The following is a 13,429-nucleotide window of genomic DNA, read 5'->3' as shown; positions in this document are numbered from 1 at the left end:
AAAAACACATTTAATGCACTGCCGACATGCCCTTTTGCTTTATTGGGGACATCAAAGAAGCTCATCCCGTCCATCCCCGCCTCGCCTCACTCTGACGCACATCCAAGCTGATAAGGCATGCAGCGCCACGCTGGCTGGCTACTGAGTTGGTGCAGTGGCAGGGTCTTCACAAAGATCTGCATGCCACCATGTAGGTGCTTGGCTAGTTGGCCTAGAAGCTGCATGCTGCCACGCAGGTGCGTGCCTGGTTGGCAGGCTGGTTGCCATGTTGGAACGGGCACGGGGCAGCGAAGCTCTGGCAAGTGCGGGCCTGGCCTTGGCTCCGTAGATGCCCCTGGCAAGGGTCTTGCCAGGGTCTCGTGGCCGTCCCCGGCAAGGATCTTGCCGGGTGCTTGCGAGCGTCCCCGGCAAGGGTCTTGCCAGGGGTCTAGATGTCGTCCCTGGCAAGATCTTGCCGGGGGTCTTTGTCTCCTGGTTCTCATCTAGGCTTGCAGGCCTTCGGTTTTCACAACGATCTGCATGCCACCATGCAGGCTCTCCCGAACCTTGGTCTTGACGTTGTCGATGGCGTCATAACTCTCAGGCTCAAGGGTGGCGGCCTTGCTGGCGTTGGGCAAATTGTCCTGGCAAGGCTCTTGCCAGGGCAAAATAGGCTGCCCCGGCAAGGGTCTTGTCGGGGAAAGCTCACCTTGTCCCTTCTCTCTTCATGCTTCTGGTTCGAGCACTGCCTTGGCAGCCTTGTACCTTTGCTTCCTCTGCTCCACCAAGCATGGCCGCAGGTGCGGCTACGACTGCCCGTGCACAAGTAAAGGATACAGAAAGGCCCCTACTTTTGTACACCGACACTTAGGTCCAGCTTTGGGCTTCTTCACGGGAGTGACAACTTTCTTGCCATTCTTCTTGAAGTTGCCTTTCTTTCCCTTGCCCTTTTTCTTGAAACTAGTGGTCTTGTTAACCATCAACACTTGATGCTCTTTCTTGATTTCTACCTTCGCCGATTTCAGCATTGCGAAGAGCTCGTGAATTTTTTTCGTCATCCCTTGCATATTATAGTTCATCACGAAGTTCTAGTAGCTTGGTGATAGTGACTAGAGAAATTTTTCAATCACTATCTTATCTGGAAGATTAACTCCCACTTGATTCAAGTGATTGTAGTACCTAGACATCCTGAGAACATGCTCACTAGTTGAGCTATTCTCCTCCATCTTGTAGGCAAATTACTTGAAAAGGTCTCATAACTCTCGACATGGGCATGAGTCTGATATACCAATTTCAGCTCTTGGAACATCTCATATGCTTCGTGGCATTCAGAACATTTTTTAAGTCCCGGTTCTAAGCCATAAAACATGGCGCACTAAACTATTAAGTAGTCATCATATCGAGCTTACCAAGTGTTCATAACGTCTGCATTTGCTCCTGCAATAGGTCTGTCACCTAGGGGTGCATCAAGGACATAAATCTTCTGTGCAGCAATGAGGATAAACCTCAAATCACAGACCTAGTCCGCATTATTGCTACTATCATCTTTCAACTTCGTTTTCTCTAGGAACATATCAAAAAATAGGGGAGCTAAATCGCGAGCTATTGATCTACAACATAGATATGCAAAACTATTAAGACTATGTTCATGATAAATTTAAGTTCAATTAATCGAATTACTAAAGAATTCCCACTTAAATAAACATCCCTCAAGTTTATCTAAGTGATACATGATCCAAATCAACTAACCCATGTCCGATCATCACGTGAGATGGGGTAGTCATCAACGGTGAACATCTCTATGTTGATCATATCTACTATATGACTCATGTTCGACCTTTTGGTCTCCAATGTTCCGAGACCATGTCTGTACATGCTAGGCTTGCCAAGTTTAACCCAAGTTTTTTGCATGTGCCAAACTATCTTACACCCATTGTATGTGAACGTAGAGTCTATCACACCCGATCATAACGTGGTTTCTCGAAACAACGAACTGTAGCAATGGTGCATACTCAAGGAGAACACTTTTATCTTGAAATTAAGTGAAGGGATCATATTATAATGCTACCGTTGTTCTAAGAAAAATAAGATGCATAAAGGACATCACATGCAATCAAAATATGTGACAATATATGGCCATTATCATCTTGTGCTTTTGATCTACATCTCCAAAGCATCGTCATGATCTCCATCGTCACCGGCTTCACACCTTGATCCGCATCATAGCGTCGTTGCGTCGAGGTCGTCACGCCAACTATTGCTTCTACAATTATCACTAACGCATAGTAATAAAGTAAAGCAATTACATGGCACTTGCACTTCATACAATAAAGAGACAACCCTAAGGCTCCTGCCAGTTGTCGATATTACAAAACATGATCATCTCATACGTCAACATATATCACATCATATCTTGACCATATCACATCCCAACATGCCCTGCAAAAACAATTTAGACGTCCTCTACTTTGTTGTTGCAAGTTTTACATGGTTGCTACAGGCTTCTAGCAAGAACCGTTCTTAACTACGCAAAAACCACAATGGTGATTCATCAAGTTTGTTGTTTTAACCTTCTTCAAGGACTGGCCATAGTCAAATTCGATTCAACTAAAGTAGGAGTAAAAGACACCCACCAGCCACCTTTTATGCAAAACTAGTTGCATGTCAGTCGGCGGAACCGGTCTCGTATGCGTGGACATGTAAGGTTGGTCCAGGCCGCTTCATCCCACAATACCACCGAATCAAAATAAGACGTTGGTGGTAAGAAATAGGACTATCACCGCCCACAACTCTTTGTTTTCTACTTGTGCATATCATCTACGCATAGACCTGGCTCAGATGTCACCGTTGGGAAACGTTGCATGGAAAACAAAAAAAATTCTACGCACATGCAAGATCTATCCATGGAGATGCATCGCAATGGGAGGGGGAGAGTGTGTCTACGTACCCTTGTGGACCGTAAGTGGAAGCGTTTGTTAACGCAGTTGATGTAGTCGAACTTCTTCGCGCTTCAACCGACCAAATACCGAACGTATGGCACCTCTGCGTTCTGCACACGTTCAGTTTGGTGACATCCTTCGCCTTCTTGATCCAGAAAGACGGTGAGATAGTGGATTAGTTCTGGCAGCATGACGGTGTGGTGACAGTGATAGTGAAGTGATCTCCGTAGGGCTTCACCTAAGGACTATGAAAATAGGACCGGGGGTGTAAACAGTCGAGGGGGGCGCCCCACATGGCTAGGAAATTGTCTGTTGTGTGCTAGGCAACCCCCTCCAACATATATATAGGTGGGAGGGAGGGAGGAACAGCCAAAGGAGGAGCCCAAGTAGGAGGAATCCTACTTGGAGTCTCTCCCAAGCCGCGCCCCCTGGCTTATATAGGTGCGGGGGGAAAGGCAAGGGAGGGTGCCCCCCCCTTTCCTTTCTCCCATGAGAGGGAAAGGCAGGAGGGGCCAGCCCTCCCCCTTTCCTCCCCTTGGGCTGGGCGGCCAGGGAGAGGGGCGCACCAGCCCCCTGTGGGCTGGTCTGTCCCTCCCTTGGCCCATTAAGCCCATAACACCTACCGGGGGTGTCCGGAACCCCTTCCGATGACCCGATGGCTACCCGGTGCATCCCAAAACTCTTCTGATGTCCGAATACCATCGTCCTATATGTCAATCTTGACCTCTTGACCATTCTGAGACTCTTCTACGAAGATCTTTATTGGTCGAATCGTTATGCCAACATACATAATTCCCTTTGTCCATTGGTATGTTACTTGACCGAGATTCGATCGTCGGTATCTTCATACCTAGTTCAATCTCGTTACCGGCAAGTCTCTTTACTTGTTCCGTAATACATCAGCTTGTAAATAACTCCTTACTCATTTGCTTGCAATCTTGTGATGTGTATTACCGAGAGTGCCCAGAGATACCTCTCTGATACTCGGAGTGACAAATCCTAATCTCGATCTATGCCAACTCAACAAACACCTTCGGAGATACCTGTATAGCATCTTTATGATCACCCAGTTATGTTGTGGCGTTTGATAGCACACAAGGTATTCCTCTGGTATCCGGGAGTTGCATAATCTCATAGTCGGAGGAATATGTATTTCACATGAAGAAAACAATAGCAATAAACTGAATGATCATTATGCTTAGCTAACGAATGGGTCTTGTCCTTCACATCATTCTCCTAATGATGTGACCCCGTTATCAAATGACAACACATGTCTATGCTTAGGAAACCTTAACCATCTTTGATCAACAAGATAGTCTAGTAGAGGCTTACTAGGGACACGGTATTTGTTTATGTATTCACACATGTATTTAAGTTTTTGATCAATACAATTCTAGCATGAATAATAAACCTTTTATCATGATTTAGGAAATATAATAATAACCATTTTATTATTGCCTCTAGAGCATATTTCCATCACAAATATTCTTCTAGTGGATTAGTAGGAGGCACGACAAAAGAAGTAAGACCAATTATTTCATCCTTACTAGGCAATTCTTTCTTATGAGGTTGTCTATTAAACTTGGAGAAATTAAATTCATGAGACTCATCACCAAAACTAACACTGATGGTTTGTTTATGAAAATCTATGGTGGCATTGAGAGTGTTCAAGAAAGGTCTACCAAAGATGATGGGACAAAAGTAATCTTGTGGGGAACCAAGGACAAGAAAATCAGTAGGATATTTTATTTTCCCACACAAGACTTCAACATCTCTAACAATCCCAAGTGGTGTGATGGTGTCTCTATTAGCAAGTTTAATAGTAACATCTATGTCCTCTATTTCAGTGGGTGCTATGTCATCCATAATTTCTTGATATAAGGTAAAAGGGATAGCACTCATGCTAGCACCTAAGTCACATAAACCATGATAACAATGATCTCCTATTTTAACTGAGACAACAGGCATGCCAACAAGAGGTCTATGTTTATCTTTCTCATCAGGTTTGGCAATTCTAGTAGCTTCATCACAGAAGTAAATAACATGCCCATCTATATTTTCTACCAAGAGATCTTTAACCATAGCAACACTAGGTTCTACTTTAATTTGTTCAGCAGGTTTAGGTGCTCTAATATTACTTTTGCGAACCACAATTGAAACCTTAGCATGTTCCTTTATCCTAACAGTTAAGGTGGTTTTTCAATATAAGAAGTAGGGACAACTGGATCAACATTATAAATAATAGTTTCATCTTTAGCAATTACTGATTCTTTAATTTCCTCTTTAATAGGGGGTTGATATTTAAACCACTTCTCCTTAGGGAGATCAACATGGGTAGCAAATGATTCACAGAAAGATGCTACTATCTCAGAGTCAAGTCCATATTTTGTACTAAAGTTTTGGAAAGCATCAGTATTCATAAAATATTTACCACAATCAAACTCAAGCTTAATACCTGACTCTTTACCTTCGTCGAGTTCCCAATCATCAGAGTTGCATTTAATTTTTTCTAAAAGATCCCACCTGAATTCAATAGTCTTCTTCATAAAAGAACCAGTACAAGAAGTATCGAGCATGGATTGATCATCACAAGAAAGCCGAGCATAGAAATTCTGAATGATAATTTCTCCTTCACGAGGCCAAAAATTATATCTATAATTCCGGTCACGATGAATTAGATGCATAGTATATTTTTTTTGGTGAAATTGCAATTTCAACCGATTCCAGTTCCAAGATCCAATATCATCGCATAACCTATACCATGTCAATGCTTTTCCCTTCAAAGATAAAGGGAAAACCTTCTTCTTTACTTCATCTTCGGGCAAACCTGCAAGCTTAAATAATCCACAAATTTCATCTACATATATCAAGTGCATATTAGGATGTTTAGTTCCATCTCCTGCATAAGGATTAGCTAGCAGTTGTTATATCATACCCAGAGGAATTTCATAACCAATATTTTCAATAGATGCAGTAGGTTGAGGGGCAACAAATTGTGGTTCCGGTCGAAGTGAAGATACCCCGAACAAACCCCTCAAAGGATTGTTCTCCATAGTAACAAGTGACAATAAATTTCAGCATGTAGTAATAATTTTTCCTTACCAATTTCCACTTGCCAAGAGCGCTTCACTCCCCGGCAATGGCACCAGAAAAGAGCCTTGATGACCCACAAGTATAGAGGATCCATCGTAGTCCTTTCGATAAGTAAGAGTGTCGAACCCAACGAGGAGCAGAAGGAAATGACAAGTGGTTTTCAGCAAGGTATTCTCTGCAAGAACTGAAATTATAAGTAACGAGTAGTTTGATAGCAAGATAATTTGTAATGAGCAAGTAACGGTGATAGTAAATAAAGTGCAGCAAGGTATCCCAATCCTTTTGTAGCAAAGGACAGGACAAAACAATCTCTTATGATAAGCAAAGCGTTCTTGAGGGTACATGGGAATTTCATCTAGTCACTTTCATCATGTTGGTTTGGTTCGTGTTCGCTACTTTGTAATTTGATATGTGTGTGGACCGATGCTTAGGTGTTGTTCTTACTTGAACAAACCTCCTACTTTTGATTGACCTCCTCGCAAGCATCCGCAACTATGAGAAAAGTATTAAGATAAAATCTAACCATAGCATTAAACTTTTGGATCCAAATCGGTACCTTATGAAGTAGAGCATAAACTACGGTTTAAGCTTCTGTCACTCTAGCAAACCACCATATAATAACTACTCCACAATGCATTCCCTCAGGCCCAAATATAGTGAAGTGTCATGTAGTCGATGTTCACATGACACCACTAAGGGAATCACAACATACATATCATCAAAATATCTAACACATATCAAGTTCACATGATTACTTGCAACAAGATTTCTCCCGTGACCTCAAGAACAAAATTAACTACTCACAAATGATAATCATGCTCAAGATCAGAGGGGTATTAAATAGCATAATGGATCTGAACATATAATCTTCCACCAAATAAACCATATAGTAATCAATTACAAGATGTAATCAACACTACTAATCACCCACAAGAACCAACCTGAGGTTCTGGTACAAAGATTGAATACAAGAGATGAAATAGGGTTTGAGAGGAGATGGTGTTGTTGAAGATGTGATGGAGATTGCCCTCCCAAAGATGGGAGAGTTGTTGGTGATGACGATGACGATGATTTCCCCCTCCGGGAGGGAAGTTCCCCCAGCGGAATCGCTCCACCGAAGGGCAAAAGTGCTCATGTCCAAATTCTGCCCCGAGACAGCGGCGCTCCATCCCGAAAGTCCTCTCCTTATTTTTTTTCTAGGTCAAAATGACTTATATACCAGAAGATGGGCACCGGAGGTGGGCCGAGGAGGGCACAACCGGGCAGGGCGCGCTTGGGGGCCCTGGCGCACCCAGGTGGGTTGTGCCCACCTGGTGGGCCCCCTCTGGTAGTTATTTGCTCCAATAATTCTTAAATATTCCATAAAGAATCTCCGTGAAGTTTCAGCTCATTTGGAGATGTGCAGAATAGGTAACTCTGACATAGCTTTTTCAGGTCCAGAATTCCAGCTGCCGGTATTCTCCCTCCTTGTGTAAACCTTGCATATTATGAGAGAAAAGGCATTAGAACTACTCCATAAAGCATTATTATGCATAAAAACATTATAAATAACAGTAGGAAAACATGATGCAAAATGGATGTATCACTTGCTGACCGGTAAGTGCCTCTATTTTCTTCTCGTGCAACACTAATCTTTCTACTACCTTCTGCATCCAGTCTGCTTCCGCTTTCTTCTTTCTCCCTCGGCTTCTATAAGTGGCACTTCTATGGGGAAACCCAACCTTCCACGGAACGGAGCCTGATGTGCCTCGTGTTCGTCCAGGGTGTTCAGGATTCCCGAGGGCGCGTGACAACTCATCCTTCTCTCTGCCGGGATGTAACTTCCCTTCTTGCATGGCCTGGATTGCTTCCTGAATCTTTTTGATGGGTGTTGCAAGTTGAGCTTCCATATAAACACACTTCCATGTTTCTGGGTCTAAAGTTCCCCATGCCCGAAGAACCAAGTCCTTGCCCGTTTAGGCCAGTTCAATGTCGCTAGATAGATCCCTTTAGCAAGAAGGTCATTCTCAGCTTTGTCCCACGTAGGCTGGGCAACCTTGTAGCCACCTGACCCCGTAACATGGTGATATTCCTTCTTTGCAGCATTTTTATTATTTATCAGTGACCTTTTCTTCCCTTTCCCGATGTCTTGCATGCCACAAATGTGGGCCAATAATCTTTTATCTTCTCATATTTACCGGTGAATGTTGGAGTCTTCTCTTTCAAGACAAACTTTTCGTTCAATCTTTTCTTCCAGTTGTTGAATTGTTATTTGGATCCACCTCTGACGGTGGGCTGAAATTTGTCATGAGCGTATTCCAAAGCTCATCTTTGGATCTACTAGCAGGCAACCAACTAGTGGAGGTAGGACGCAGCTTTACCCACCTACCCATTTTTGCATTTACTCCACCGTAATGACGTCGTTACCAGAACTGATCCATGGATCAGAAATCCTCTGACGAGTCGAGCGACGACTCTAAAGTCAAATCGCGATGGCCTGAATGGACATCCCATTCAGGCCCACCGTCCAGGAGAATTCCTCCATTTCCTTTTCTATTCCACATCGTCAAATGGGCCCAGAAATGGTCACATGTGTCTGCTAAAACGAATCACGACGACATATTCGGCGGGACAGATTCCAAGAGCCTGTGTGCTCGTGATCAATTCCTCCGCGTCCCATACAATGGCACAATTATAGTGGGAAGCGATGATACTCATAATTGTATGCATTGGTTCTTTTGGTGGAGGATGTGTGTGCCAAAGAAGAAATGTGACATGGGATTTAGGTATGTCAATTACTTTAATCTCGCTATGTTGGTGAGGCACTGTTGAAGGTCCGTCTCTACACCAAACCATGCGCATATTCTTAGCACACTAGTACTATCTTGAAGGTGATATGGTAAAGGAAGGAAACAAAGGATCATAGGAGAGTTTGTATGTGACTTCCTCTCGTTTTCCTTCCCCAAATCTAGGCGGCTAGGGCAAAACCCTCCAAGCTTCGCCGTGTAGTCCATGGATTCGCCTCCCCTCTACCTCCTGCTCCAACGGCCGGTGGTAGAGAGTGGAATCCCGGTGTCGGACAGATGACTGTGCTTCTTCTTTGAGTTTATCTTCGTGCCCCGATCATTGATATGCCTTCAACGTATCTATAATTTTTTTATTGTTTCATACTATTATATTATCGCTTTTGTATGCTTTATATGCCATTTTATATGTTTTTATAGACTAACCTATTAACTTAGTGCCTAGTGTCAGATCCTATTTTTTGCATGTTTTTTGTTTCACAAAAAAACATACCTATCGAAGTCCAAACACGATGAAACTTTACAGTGATTTTTTCTGAAACATAAGAGACCATAAAACATGGAGAGACCAGAAGGCACACGAGGGGGCCACAAGCCCTGGTGGCGCGCCCTGGGGGGTAGGCGCGCCTGGTGAGCTCATGGACCCCCTGATGCTCCGTTTTCCCTAATTTATGGCCTATAAATTCCCAATATTCCAAAACCCTCGAGGTGAGACACGAAATAATTATTCCGCTGGCGCAGGCCTCTATTCTACTACGATCCCATATGGAGCCCTTTGTCGGTACTCTGCAGGAAGGGGAAACCATTGAGTAGGCCATCTCCATCAACCTTTCTACCTACATAATGATGTGTGAGTAGTTCCTACATGACCTACGGGTCCATAGCAGTAGCTAGATGGCTTTCTCTCTCTCTCTCTCTCTCTCTTGATCTTAAATACAATGATCTCCTATGAGATCAATCCGATGTAATCTTTTGTGATGTGTTTGTTGAGATCCGATGAATTGTGGGTTTATGATCTGATTATTTATTGATCTATTTTGATTTCTCGAGCCTTCATTATTGTGTAATTTTATAGCTTTGTAATTCTCTAAAATCTATTAGTCTACTTTGGCCAAGTTTGATTAATTTATCTTCAATGGGAGAGGTGCTTTGTAGTAGGTTCAATTTTGCGGTGACCATGTCAAGTGACAGAAAGGACAAGGGCACGTATTTGTATTGTTGCTACTAAGAATAAAATGATGGGGTTTGGTCATATTGATTGATCTTATTTTGTCTACATTATGTCATCTTGCTTAATGCGTTACTCTGTTATGAACTTAATACTTTGAGATGCATGCTAGATAGCGGTTTTGGGGTGGAGTAATAGTAGTAGACGTTAGTAAGTTTAAAGGTCTACTTGTCACGAATGTAATGCCTATATAATGATTATGCCTTGGATGATCTTCATAACTATGCACAATTATGTCAATTGCCCAACAATAATATGTTTTCTTTGCTATTCTGCTTTCAAGAGAGATGCCTCTAGTGAACCTATGTCCCCGGGGGTCCATTCTTCATATATTTACAGGTTCCTATAATTTTTATCAATCTACTATCATTATTCTAGTTACTACCATCCTTTGTTATCCTTACTATTTTTTTTAACCTCGTGGCTAGCAAGAACAAGGGGAGTGATGACCCCTTGCCTTTGTTAGGTGCAAGCAATTATTTTGTTTGTGTGGAGGTGCTCCCAATGTTGTACGTGTGTTGCCTCCTACTGGTTCAATAAACCTTGGTTCTAAACCGAGGGAAATACTTCCTGCTAGTGTGCTACATCGCCCTTCCTCTTAGGGGAAATTCAACAACTCCTGTAGGAGTAGCAAAAGAATTTTTGGTGCCGTTGCTAGGGAGGCTTCATCATACAAATCAGGTGCCTTTGCACAAACACTTTCCTTTTTTCTTGTTTTTATTCTTGCATTTTGCATTTTGCCTTTTTATTTGCCTTCCCATTCTACTCTCAAAAACTCAAAAATAACTTGTTGCCGCTATATTTGCTTGAATTGCCATCATGTCTACTCCTGGAAATACCAAGCTTTGTGATTTCTCAAGTACTAATAACAATGATTTTATTAGTACTCCTATTACTCCTCCCGCCACTACTACGGAGTCTTATGATATAAAAGATGTTTTGCTCAAAGGATGAATTGCTGCCACCATTGGCGTCTTTGGACAAACCCATACCACTATTGTGAGCCTGCAATTTTCCAAGGAAATACGAAAGAATCAAACTTCCGTGCGATTAACAAATAACAAGCTACTGCTCTAATTATATTCCAACTTTTCTCATCAAGAAGGAAAAAAATAACACACTTCAGTAGCTTAGTACATACCAGCACCAATTTTTTTGCGAGGAACATACGAGCACCCCAGAACCAGTTCACAATTCATATATGGATTTTGGATAGAACATAGAAGAATGGGGAGGCAGAGAAGAGAAGAGATCTTACTAGCGTCGGTCGAGCATCCTGGTTTGGAGTGAAGGGAGGTGACTGTCAGGCCTCAGGAGTCCTGGTCGACTGGTCTAATGTCAGGCCTCTCGGACAGCTAGATACTGGAGCATAGGAAGACCAAAGGTGATAGGCAGAGGGACTCGATGGAAGGGACCATGCGGCGGCAGCCCCGGGCATAGGATGACAGGTGGCAGGAACACCAATATAGGATGGCGACTGGTGAGGGATAGCTGGAACGGCGACCGTGGTGGTTCACCCAGGTAGGGCGGCAGGGAAGCGACGTCATTCTGAGAAAGGGTGGAGGTGGAAGCAGCGGCGGTGCCCGAGGGATAGGGGGAAGATGAGCGCACTAAGTAGTGGATTTTGGTCGAAACCCTACAAAGGAGGGTTTTCCCCTCTTTTCCCTTTCTACCCCTAGCTTGTTCATAAAAAAGTAGTGGGTTCATGAGCTTTTCTGGAAATGACATTGAACCGCCCAGTTTTGCAAAAACTGTTGGCTTCACTGGTTTTTACAAAAAAAACTGATCGGTTCGATTGCTCGAACGGTCCTCAATGCTTAAAAAATGGCTGGGGTCGCTGGTTCTGGTCTTTTCCGGTCCGGCCGCCAGTCCGGTTCTATTTTTTAAACTATGGTCATGATAGGTATGTATAGCGGACACTTTATGGCATAAACTTTGGTTGAATGATTTTGGACGCATGCGCAAATTTTGTATAGCAAAAGACTAGAAGAAACAACTCTTCTGAGCATAAAAACCTCAATCATGCATACGATGCATATGTGGGTGACGAACCACAAGTATAGTGGATCAATAATAGTCCTTTCATTCAGTAAGAGTGTCGAATCCAAGGAGGAGCAGAAGGAAATGATAAGCGGTTGTCAGCAAGGTATTCTCTGCAAGTACTGAAAGCAGCAGTAACAGATAGTTTGGTAGCAATGAAATTCGTAACAAATAACAAGTAGAAATAGTAACAAAGATGTAGCAAGGTGGTCCAATCCTTTTTATAGCAAAGGATAAGCCAGAACGTTCTCTTATAGCAAGCAAAGCGTTCTCGAGGACACATGAGAATTATCGTCTAGTCACGTTCATCATGTTAGTTGATTAGCATTCGCTACTTTGATAATTTGATATGTGGGTGGACCGGTGCTTGGGTGTTGTCCTTACTTGAACAAGCATCCCACTTATGATTACCCCCTCTCGCAAGCATCTGCAACTATGAAATAAGAATTAAGATAGATCTAACCACATCATGAAACATATGGATCCAAATCAGCCCCTTACGGAATAACGCATAAACTAGCAGGGTTTAATATTTTGTCACTCTAGCAACCCATCATCTACTTATTACTCCACAATGCCTTCCCTTAGGCCCAAGTATGGTGAAGTGTCATATAGTCGACGTTTACATGACACCACTAAAGGAAGCAACAACATACATATCATCAAAATGTCGAACGAATACCAACTTCACATGATTACTTATAACAAGACTTCTCCCATGTCATCAAGAACAAAAGTAACTACTCAAAAATAATATCATGTTCAAGATCAGAGGTGTATTGAATATGCTTGAGGATCTGAACATTTAATCTTCCACCAAATAAACCAACTAGCATCAACCACAAGATGTAATCGACACTACTAGCAACACATAGGTACCAATCTGAGGTTTTCGGACAAAGATTGAATACAAGACATGAATTAGGGTTTGAGATGAGATGGTGCTGATAAAGATTGGTCCTCCCACGATGAGGGGATCGTTTGTGATGTCGATGGCTTCGATTTCCCCCTCTCGGAGGGAAGTTTCCCTGGTGGAATCGCTCTGCCGGAGAGCAAAAGTGCTCCTGCCCAGGTTCCGCCTCGAGACGGCGGCGCTTCGTCCCGAAAGTCTCCTCCTTATTTTTCTAGGGCAAATGGCTTCATATAGCATAAGATGGGTACCAAAGGCCTGCCAGGGGTCCCACGAGCTCACATGGCGCACCCAGGGGTGGGGTGCGCCCCCTGAGCTCATGGCTCCATGGTGGACCGCCTTTTGGTAATTCTTCTTCGAGTATTTTTATATATTCCAAAATAATTCTCCGTAAATTTTCAGGTCATTTGAAGTTGTGCAGAACAACTATCCTTGTTGTAGCCTTTTCAGGTCCAGA

Source organism: Triticum urartu, chromosome 6A (genome assembly GCF_056163025.1).
Source record: "Triticum urartu cultivar PI428250 chromosome 6A, HENAU_Tu73, whole genome shotgun sequence".
Classification (NCBI taxonomy): Eukaryota; Viridiplantae; Streptophyta; class Magnoliopsida; order Poales; family Poaceae; genus Triticum; species Triticum urartu.
This window is presented reverse-complemented; position numbering follows the sequence as displayed.